We start from the raw sequence: 10,180 nt of genomic DNA on the forward strand, positions 1-10,180 counted from the left end.
ACCTCCTCAGTTGAGGTCAACAGCGTCCCATCCTTACTGTACTCAGCTTGGATGGTTCCTCGCTTCCCCTTCCTGAAGTGGCGAACGGTTTTCCAGAAGCACCTTGGTGCCGACCAAAAGTCCTTCTCCCTGTCTTTTCCAAACTTCTCCCACACCCGCTGCTTTGCCTCTTTCACGGCAGAGGCCAAAGCCCTTTGGGCCCTTCAGTACCTTGCAATTGCCTCCGGAGTCCTCAGGGATGACATATCCCGGAAAGACTCCTTCTTCAGTCGGACGGCTTCCCTGACCGCCGCTGTCCACCAGGGTGTTCGTGGGTTACCGCCCCTTGAGGCACCTAAGACCCTTAGTTCCCCGCTGCAGCTTCAGCAATGGAAACTTTGAACATTGTCCACTCAGGTTCAATGCCCCCAGCTTCCACAGGGATGCTTGAAAAGGTCCGCTGGAGCGGTTGGTTGACAGTCTGTCGGACAGGGGCCTCCTCCAGACGTTCCCAGTTTACCCCCACTACCCGTTTGGGCTTACAAGGTCTATCCAGAGTTTTCCCCCACCCCCTGACCCAACTCAACTCAATCAGTTGACAGCTCCGCCCCTCTCTTCACCCAAGTGTCCAAAACATATGGCCTCAGATCAGACGAAACAATTATAAAATCTATCATTGACCTTGGCCTAGGGTGCTCTGGTACCAAGTACACTTACGAGCATCCCTATATTTGAACATGGTGTTTGTGATAGACAATCCATGAGTAGCACAGAAGTCCAAGAACCACTCTGGTTTAGATCAGGGAGGCCGTTTATCCCAATCACGCCTCTCCAAGTATCTCCATCATCACCCACGTGCGTTTTGAAATCCCCCAGCAGAACTATAGAGTCCCCACTGGAGCCCTATACAGGATTCCATTCAAGGGGCAGGGCCCCTCAAGCCCTTTCTTGCTTTCTCATAGGGTCTTATATATCACAAGGTGCCATATGGAAAATGCAAGTGTACATTAATCTATGGAGATAACATGGTGTTGGCAGTATATAGGATGGAATTCAAACCACCAACAACTTTAAATTGTCAAAAGCAAATTCTTTATTTTATTTTTTGGAAAGAGAAGGAGGGAGAAAGTAATAGGTCTGTGTTGGGTTGAAAGACAAAGGAAGTTGCTATGTATACAAAAACAGGCAAATCTTCAGATTGTTTAGTTTTGAGGCTAAATAATGTAAATCTTAGCAGCCACAAGCATTTTCCAAACAGCTGTCAGTGCAGTGACCACAGTACTGCTGAGTTTATCGGAGAATATGCTCTCTATGGTTAGTGAGGAGGCCGAGGGGAAGGAATTACCAAAGGGCTAATAGAGCAGAGTTTGCCTCACACTCCATGATTAATTAATTATCATTTTCTGCTTGATGGCTCTCTGAGGGCCATGGTGCTTTGCTGCTGATGCACTGTCAGCATTTGAGGCTTATTACTGTGCCAACCCATGTAAACCATATAGTACACTCTCCCGGTTACTTCAAATTACAAAGTCATAATTTCATAGTGAAAATGTAATTGGCACATTCATTACACTCTATATTAAAACAATTCATAGAACATATGCAATTACAGCAACCGTAGACACGTTATGGTGAGCTAGGTGTTTATTGGGAATAGTTATGTGCTTGAATTCAATGGTTTCTCAGTCTTTCCATACATGGACTTCCTCATTTATTTTTCATGTCTTGACAGTGTCTCTCCAAAGGCAGGACTTAAGAGTATTCCCATAACTGTACTTGGATAGAGCAATTAATTTAGTGAAAAATAATTTTGAGTCAGAATAGATAAAACATCGACTGGGATTTAACTTCCAAAACTGTAATTACGAGAAGAAGAAAAAAACAGATTAAAATGTTTTGTGCTTTGACTCCTCTGTCATATTTGCAAGGGACAAGTTCGGCCCAGTAGTTGGACCACATTTGGTTTTGAATAAATAATTACTCAACATTATGTTGATATTTTCAAAAAACAGACTTAAAGACTTTGACTGTTCTTGCGTCATAGCAACTGTTATTCCTTTGATATTCCCAAAATAGATTTCTGATACAATCGTGGTTTGGCTAAATCAAAGCTGTTTGTAGTTATAGTGCAATATTTGTTTGCACATATCTCATTGTTACAGAAAAGTGGAATGAAGCCCTCATTGAGCCCTTGGCATATCCAACAAACCAAATGAAATATTGGAAAACTTTCTACTGCCCAGATTGAAAGCTGTGCATGCATTCATTCATGCATCCCCATTGGGAGCACTTTGGCACATAAAAGCTATTCTTCTAACAACCTAATTTGGGTCATTTCACTGGACCAGTCATCTAAACAAGCTAACAGGCCCACTGAGGTCTGGACAGAACAGCTTCACTGTTGCACATGGCATAAAAACCTTCCTCTAACTGAATATCAGAAGCCTGTCTATTCCACATCCAGAAGTCTCACTGTTGTTACACCTATTTGGTTTTGATTGCCCACTGATCTTGTATGTTCTTGATATGATGTGGTAGGGCTTTCATATCATTTTTTTTTTAAACTTGAGCCAAAGCTACAATTAATAAAGCAGGGCTGTTTAGTAACATATATCAGCTGCCACAGGAAATTACAACATCGGTAAACACATCTCCTTCATAATTCCCCATACTGTGAGCTGACTTTGGAGAACTAAAGTTTTATGATATTGCCTCACACCAAGGAAAAGTTACTAAATGATCTACCACCTAAGCTACAAGAAGAGAAATGAATTAGCAGGACTCACTTTTAATTATTCATTCATGTATTTTTTTTCCTTGGAAACTGAAAAATGCCTATACAAGGGGCAATAAAGGTACTGTTTAGAGATGTTCCAATACTGATATCAGTACCAGTATTGCTTCCGATACTGCCTTAAAAGCTGGTATCGGTATCGGGAAGTACTGGAGTTTATGCACCAATCCGATACCACGTAATAAAGCCCTACAGAAAATCAATTTTATAGTAGTTTATTTATGTTCTTTTTCTTATCATAAATGACTGTCAAACTGGTTGATAAAAGAAAGTTCTGTGGCGTTTATTGTTTGTGTTTGTTCATGTTTCACAAAGAGTTTAACCTGAGCCAGACCGACGACATAGATAGAAATCCTATCACATCCATACAGGGAGAGCAGTATACAGCTGTTAAAACATAATAAAATATTTGACACACTGGTATCGGTTCACTACTAACAAATCTGTATTAAAATGTCTAAAGTGACAAGACCTGTTATATACTGTATGACGTAGATCATTCGGCTCACTGTATAAAACCTCAACGATAAACACTAAAGGAATCCTAACCGAGTGAAGCTGACTGTAGTGATCCTGATCCAACTAACGGCATCTTTTGTTATTGTTTTGATTAAGCTAGCGGCAGTAAAAATTAAATATTATAAATTTAATATTGATAATATTAAGCATTGTTAATACACATACCTTCATTGTATCAATATGCCCTAATGTACACTGTATGCAAATTCACGTAAAATAATTAAATCAAAGTTCAATGTGTGCCAATGTCATACATTCATTACAAAATAAACATTTCAACTGTGCAAAATAAAAAGTAATTTTGTTAATGGTATATTACAAATTTCATTGCAATCATTAAAGACTTTGTTAAACCATAATACAACATAATCATATCATCAGTCTGACTCCATTGATAACATTGAAGTATTGCCCATTACTAGCTACATCAACAGCAACGTTTGCCTGATTATGTGGCTAATGTAAAATCCTTCACAAGCTGCTTACCTGTCCAACAAATATCCCTTCTGCAACTACTGTACACCATCAGTATGTGTAAAGCTCCCTCCACCTTTCAAATGCTGCACATACAATATTTTCATATACAGTACAATATTTTCATTCAGGTTTTTGAGAACTAAAATAAAGCAAATGCACAGTTGGTAGTTAAATTGGATTAAATATGATTTTGAGTTGAGTAAATCTTTACTGTCCCTGAGGGGCAATTACAGCAATCTAAATAAATAATATTATTACTAAGTTTAACAATAAACATACAATAATAACAATCAATATTTGCAAAACCCCTGTTAAAATCATATGGTATTATAGCCAAAGAGCCAATAAAAAAACGAATTGCACCTTTACACAAAGGCAGTGAAATGTTAAATGTACACGTAAGAAGACATGCTAACAATGCACAAAGCAATACGAGATAGCGTAGAGGAAAAGGCTGGTGTGGAGCTAGCAGTTTAGAGAATCAAGGCAGCAGGTGAGGCTGTTCTAATTGACTGCTGAATGGAAAAAACGCTATAATAAGTGCAATTTAATCACCTGCTGACATAAGCAAAGAGTGAGAGGGTGAACATGCAGTTAGGTTGTATTAAGAACACAATCTCATAGGATATGAAGCATATGAAGAGGTAGGCATTTTGCACTGCTGGAGGACTATTGAAGCAGCATGGTTTCCAGTGCCAGATGAGTTTTATCTTGCTACATGCTTACATATTAAAGCAATTTCTCAACACTGTGCAATCTCACTATGGCCATCAAGGACAAAACCACTCAACAGTGTTTCTAATTCTGAAACAAAGTAGTGATACATTCACATGTACTGTACGTCTCACACACAAGTGAATTTAAAGAATATATTGACAAAATTATATGCATCTGCATTGCTTTTAGCACATTAAGGCATGAGGCAGCAATATTAAAAAAAAAAACATATTATTATATATATATTATTTGTTCAAGTGTTCAAATTCCAGTGTTTTTGGCTAATACTGCAAATAATCCAGAAATACAATAACAACGATTTAAATCCATTCCAGACATTTAAACAGCAACCCTGGAGATAACCCCATACTGATTCCAAATTTCAGAGAAGAATGAAAATTCAAGCACTTCAATATTTAGTGCTGAGCTTCAGCACAGATAAGTGATTATTGACTGTGTGGGTGTTGTATTTTGCATAAAACTAATGTGATGTCAATTAGCCATTAATACAAATGTCTTGCCCTTTTCTGTAAATGTCTGATTTGACTCAGCAGTTAATATGCAGGCACTATGTGCTTGCACACGGGGAGCGTGCTGAGGACAGTGGCTCGTTCTGCATGAAATTAAGAGCAAGCTAACGGCTGAGCTGGAGGGACACCACTTAAGAAGTATGAAATTATTTTCCGAGTCAATCTACTGCAATTTCCTATGCAACAGCTATGTCAACTATAACAGCCTGCTACTAATGTCGTACATAAGCGGGCTCTATTTTAAACGTTTAAACGTTGTTGTGTGTTGAGAGTGTTGTGTTTCAAATAGCTTGTCTAAAGCTTGTCATTTGTAGCTCTAACAGTGTAAAAATGCCATTCCCATGCTGGATAACACTGTATGGTGGCAGGTGGCAGCTGGGCCCATAAATAGCTGCACAATGGCGTGGAACAATGATGAAGCAGAGTCATTGACCATAGGGGAGTGCCATGAAATGGCTACCATGTCATTGCACAAAGCCGCTGGTCCATTCTGCTTTTATGACACCTGGAAGGGCAATCAGCCTTCACTCACGATCACAAGCTTGACTCAAGCAACAAGAATTCATAAAAGTCACTTATTTGAACATTCTGTAAGCTATTTAAGCAACCTACATTTGTGTGATTTTTAATAATTATCATGCAATATTCCCACATCTTGAAAAAGTTACTTTCAAAACAAGTTCATCTTTTATGGCAAATATTTATCAACATAAGGTCATGTTTGGGATGGTTGCTATCAGCACATGGTAATGTGCCAATTCGAATAAAGGTCAACATTTTGAATAAATGAATTAGCACCTCCATTATCTCACTCCTGCAAGCTGTGTGGAAGTTTACTCAGCATCCTAAAGGTTTTTATTTTTAACACATTTTGCAAGATGCCAATATTAGTGTTTGGAATAAATGTGCAACATTTAAGGATTAGTCTTCATTTAGATGGATTAACCTTGTTGTGCATGTAATTAAGCACAAGCACATTTTGTTTGGAGCAACAAGCAGCCAATACCTGCACAGTGATTAAGATCTCGACAACAATTACAAAATAATCCTGTTGGTTTTCTTGACAACAGTAGAAATTAGATGACTGTAGGACCAACTCAAGGTTCGGAGTGGTTGTCCAGCTGAGATCTATAAAATGGTGAATCTGAAAGAAAACAAAGCATGTAGCTAAGTTTCCATTTACACGTTTTTATCCAAATAAAGTGATATTGAATGAAAAATGCCTTATAGAAACAGTAAAATTTGATGGAATTTCATGAATATTGACAAATGAGTAAACACGTTAGGTCGCATCGGTTTGTATCTTGAGCAATATACGACTTATGTGATAAATGCTGATGGAAACGTTATTTGCCAAAAGAATAATGAATTGCGATTAAGTTTTAGGTCCTTTTATGGTTTCAACCCGCCACAAAACAAAGAGAAGAAGTTTTAGTTAATTTCCGCCCAGTATTTCCTCTCTGTCTGCACACATGGCGGGCGTCAACAAAGAAAGATGGAAGTGGACAAACGAGGAGACTTTTTGAATTTAACTTATCAGGAACTCGCGAAGGAAATGGCCGACAAAGGTTGGGACAAGCCGTAGGACGTTCTCCGGAGTAAATGGAAGGCGCTCAAACAGCAAGACATGTCTCAAAAAAGAGTTGTCTCGCAGCGGTGTTGGAGGGACAATAAAAGCCAAGTTGCATCTGCATCAACATAGCATAGTTGTTTTCCTATTATAGCTTTATATGTCACTATCAGCTGGCACATAAGCACTATTACAACTTGTCCAATATTGATCATTTGTTGGTAGACAGCGCAATCCATTTTGTGTAGAAAAAGCAAAAAAAAAGCAAAAGTTTGCTTTAATGTTGAGCGATTCAGTGCAAAAATGAATAGAAACACCTTAAAATGTCTAAAATCAATTTGATATACCAATTTGATCGCAAAACAGCATGTGACGTCATTACGCACAGGTTTTTATTCGCTTTAAAGCCGTTGGATGGAAACACACTTTTTTTTTTACCGAACTTCAGATAATTTGATTGACAAGTGGATGGAAACTTAGCTTGTGTTTGCTTTGAACTCACATCCTACAAGGCTTGGCTAATGTCGACCAGAGAACTGTTTACATCCACACAACTTGAAAAGCTTTTATTGTCTTCCTAGCCTTATCGGCCACAAAGCATAACAAATCACAATTTGACAATACACAGAAGCATGAAAAGTCTGAGCAACCAAAGGAAAAATGTTCACCAGCACCAACGGCCAAGTAAAGGAAGGTTCTCTGCTGTTTTAATAATTGGATTTAAATGCTAAAATGTGTTACAAAACATATGTATTCAGTGATAAGTTATGTGTGCACTAACAGAAGCACTAGTCAAAAGAAAAGACAGAGTAATGGCAGGGCTCCTCATCTATTGTCATTACTCATACTCTTCTCTGTAGAAACGGAGGTTTGATGAAGGCCTATCTTCAGGGAAAATGCTGTTTTACATCAATGCATCAGTAACTCTAAATTGCAAGTGAATTGGTCATATCCCCTTTGGTAGTCTCCTTAGAGGGTGAATAACTTCAAATCACATGAGTCATTCTAACTTTAGGACAAATCCACTGTCATAAGCCACATATTACAGATTTCTCCAACTTAGCCTTGTGCTTTTACCATTGTAATATTGTTGCATTGCTGTTTTTATACCACGGTTATGTATTACCTTTTCTAGTGTCTAGAGTGGCATCTTACAGGTAAAATCCCACACCCCTGTATATGATGGCTTCCTGTACAGTAGGTTCCTTGGCTAGCTCAACTAGCTTAAGGCATTAGGTTGCTTGATTAGCTTGCAGAATGTCCCAAACAAGTCATTATTTTATTTCTCATTTTAGTCAGTGTGCAGTCATGACAATATTACATTTATATTGTCCCTTTTAAATAAATATTTCAAACATTTTGCAGAACTTATGCTAGCTGGGTGTAACAGTTAATTATTGTTTGATATATTGTTTGTTTTTGTTTCCATTTTTCATAAGATCCCTCTCTTTCATGAGCTCACTTCCCCCCCTAGGTCCTGAGCTTGATACTAATTTTTAGTTTTCATACAACACAATTTGGGAGACATTTTAGTCCCATTTTTAAATGTCTTTATTTCATAGTTTATAATTGTAATTTAATTCTGATAACTAACCTTAACCTAGCCTTGACACTCTGGTCAGTTGTGTTGTGTGTGTAAATAATGATTTTAACTTTAGCTCATTAAAACAGGCTGCCTCAAACACTCTGATTTTTAACACAACTAGCTTTTTTGGGCTGCAAGGCTCCTTTGCCAGAAAGAACTGAAACATCTCACTTGTTTAAGGGCTCCTAGTTGGGTTGCTACAGCTGCTGGGCAGACTTTGAGGCAGGCCCCTGACCTACACACTCTGAATGAGGGGTGATAACTGGTGAACTGCAAAACATAAAAATGACGTAAAGTGTTAGAGGATATTCTCTACAATATGATGAGCATGTAATTTTGCGGGCAAATGTAATAAAGGAAATGTACCAGTTGTATGCTATACAAAACAAGCCTATGTATAACAAATAATAGCAAAAGATTTGATTATCTTTCTGTAGACATAACTCTTTTCAGTCTTTTTTCAGTCCCTGTGGGAGTAAAAAAGTCAACATGCCTGGCCATTTTCTTGTGTTGCTCTTTCCAAGTGAAGCTTTAAATAGCTGATGTGATAACAAATAACACATTTCTGAATATATACTGTATCTTGTTCATCATTTGTTCTGAAACACAGATTCTAAGTTTAGCAGTGCCTCACACAGTGATTTGAGCTGGGTCTTCAAAAATTATATGAAATAAGCATGCTTTCTAAAATGCAAATATATTTATGAAAAATGAGCGGTTAAGTACAAACAGTTAGCAGTTTGATCTAACGCCGCAAAAAGTAAATTTGATAAGACCAGTGCAAGGGTAGTGAATGTAGGTGAGGGAGAAATATAATGCAATCTAATATAACATCAACACAAACTACTACTACTATACTACTATACTACTATACTGTAGCTTCAAAAAGTCTTTCACTTCTTGTTTGAGGTATCTGCCCCCATTCGTCCTTACAAAAGTCTTCCAGTTCTTTGAGATTTCTGGGCTGTCTGTCATGCACTACTCCTTATAGTCTATCCATAGATTTTCAATTATGTTGAGGTCAGGAGATTGTAAAGGCCATGGCAAAACCTTCAGTTTACGCCTCTTGATGCAAAATTTGCTGAAATTTTATTGAATCCATTTTTCCTTCTACTCGTGAAATGCTCCTTGTGAAACTGGCTGCAATACAATACCAAAGCATGATTTATCCACCCCCATGCTTAACGGTTGGACAGAGGTTCTTTTCATTAAATTCTGTGCCCTTTCTTCTCCAAAAATAACTTTGCTCATTCCGGCCAAAAAGTTCTGTTTTAACCTCATTGGTCCACAGAACTTGTTTTCACAATGCATCCGGCTTGTCTATATGTTCATTTGTAAACTTCAAACGCTGATTTTTGTGGTGAGGATGTAGAAGAGTTTTTTTTCTGATGACTCTTCCATGAAGACCATATTTGTACAAGTATCTCTTTATAGTGGAATGGTGTACCACAACTCCAGTGTCTGCCAGGTCTTTCTGGATGGATCGTGCAGTCAAACGTGGGTTTTGACTTACTTTTCTCACAATCCTGCGAGCTGTTCTGTCTGATATTTTTCTTGGGCTTCCAGATCTTTCTTTAACTTCCACTTTTCCTGATGACCGCTGTCATGCCGCTATAAATGTGTCTACTATTTTGTTTAAGTAGTTTAGAGTGGTTTGTTTATCTTTGTAACCTTAGCAACATAGTACCAGTACTTGTTGGTAAACAGGAAGCAAAATTGCCATGCGGTAATCAGCTACAGGAATGTGTGAGCTCTACTAGTCGTCTGTTTCTGAGTGGAATCGCTTTTCTTTCTCCCCTTTTGCTAAGGCAACGTTTGTGAATATTTCTCATCGTGTAACATTAGGTTATTGTTCATTGTTAGTTTTGTAACCATAACGAGGCAGCTATGAAGCTAATTCGTTTTTTCTAGGCAAAGTTAGCTTATGTTTCTTGATGTTAGTTGTTTTTGCTAGCTGTAACTGTGTTATATGTGTCATATAGGCTACAGCGCCATGCAAGCTAAGCGGC

The 10,180-nt window shown here is 38.1% G+C and overlaps 1 long non-coding RNA gene across 1 annotated transcript in view; it reads right to left on the reverse strand.

Annotated features, from left to right (window-relative positions):
• LOC116696768 (uncharacterized) overlaps positions 1–10,180 on the reverse strand; it is a 59,099-nt gene that overhangs the window by 37,802 nt on the left and 11,117 nt on the right. The gene's annotated exons all lie outside the window — the stretch shown is intronic.

The sequence above is a fragment of the Etheostoma spectabile genome, chromosome 10, assembly GCF_008692095.1.
Source record: "Etheostoma spectabile isolate EspeVRDwgs_2016 chromosome 10, UIUC_Espe_1.0, whole genome shotgun sequence".
In the NCBI taxonomy this organism is placed as follows: domain Eukaryota; kingdom Metazoa; phylum Chordata; class Actinopteri; order Perciformes; family Percidae; genus Etheostoma; species Etheostoma spectabile.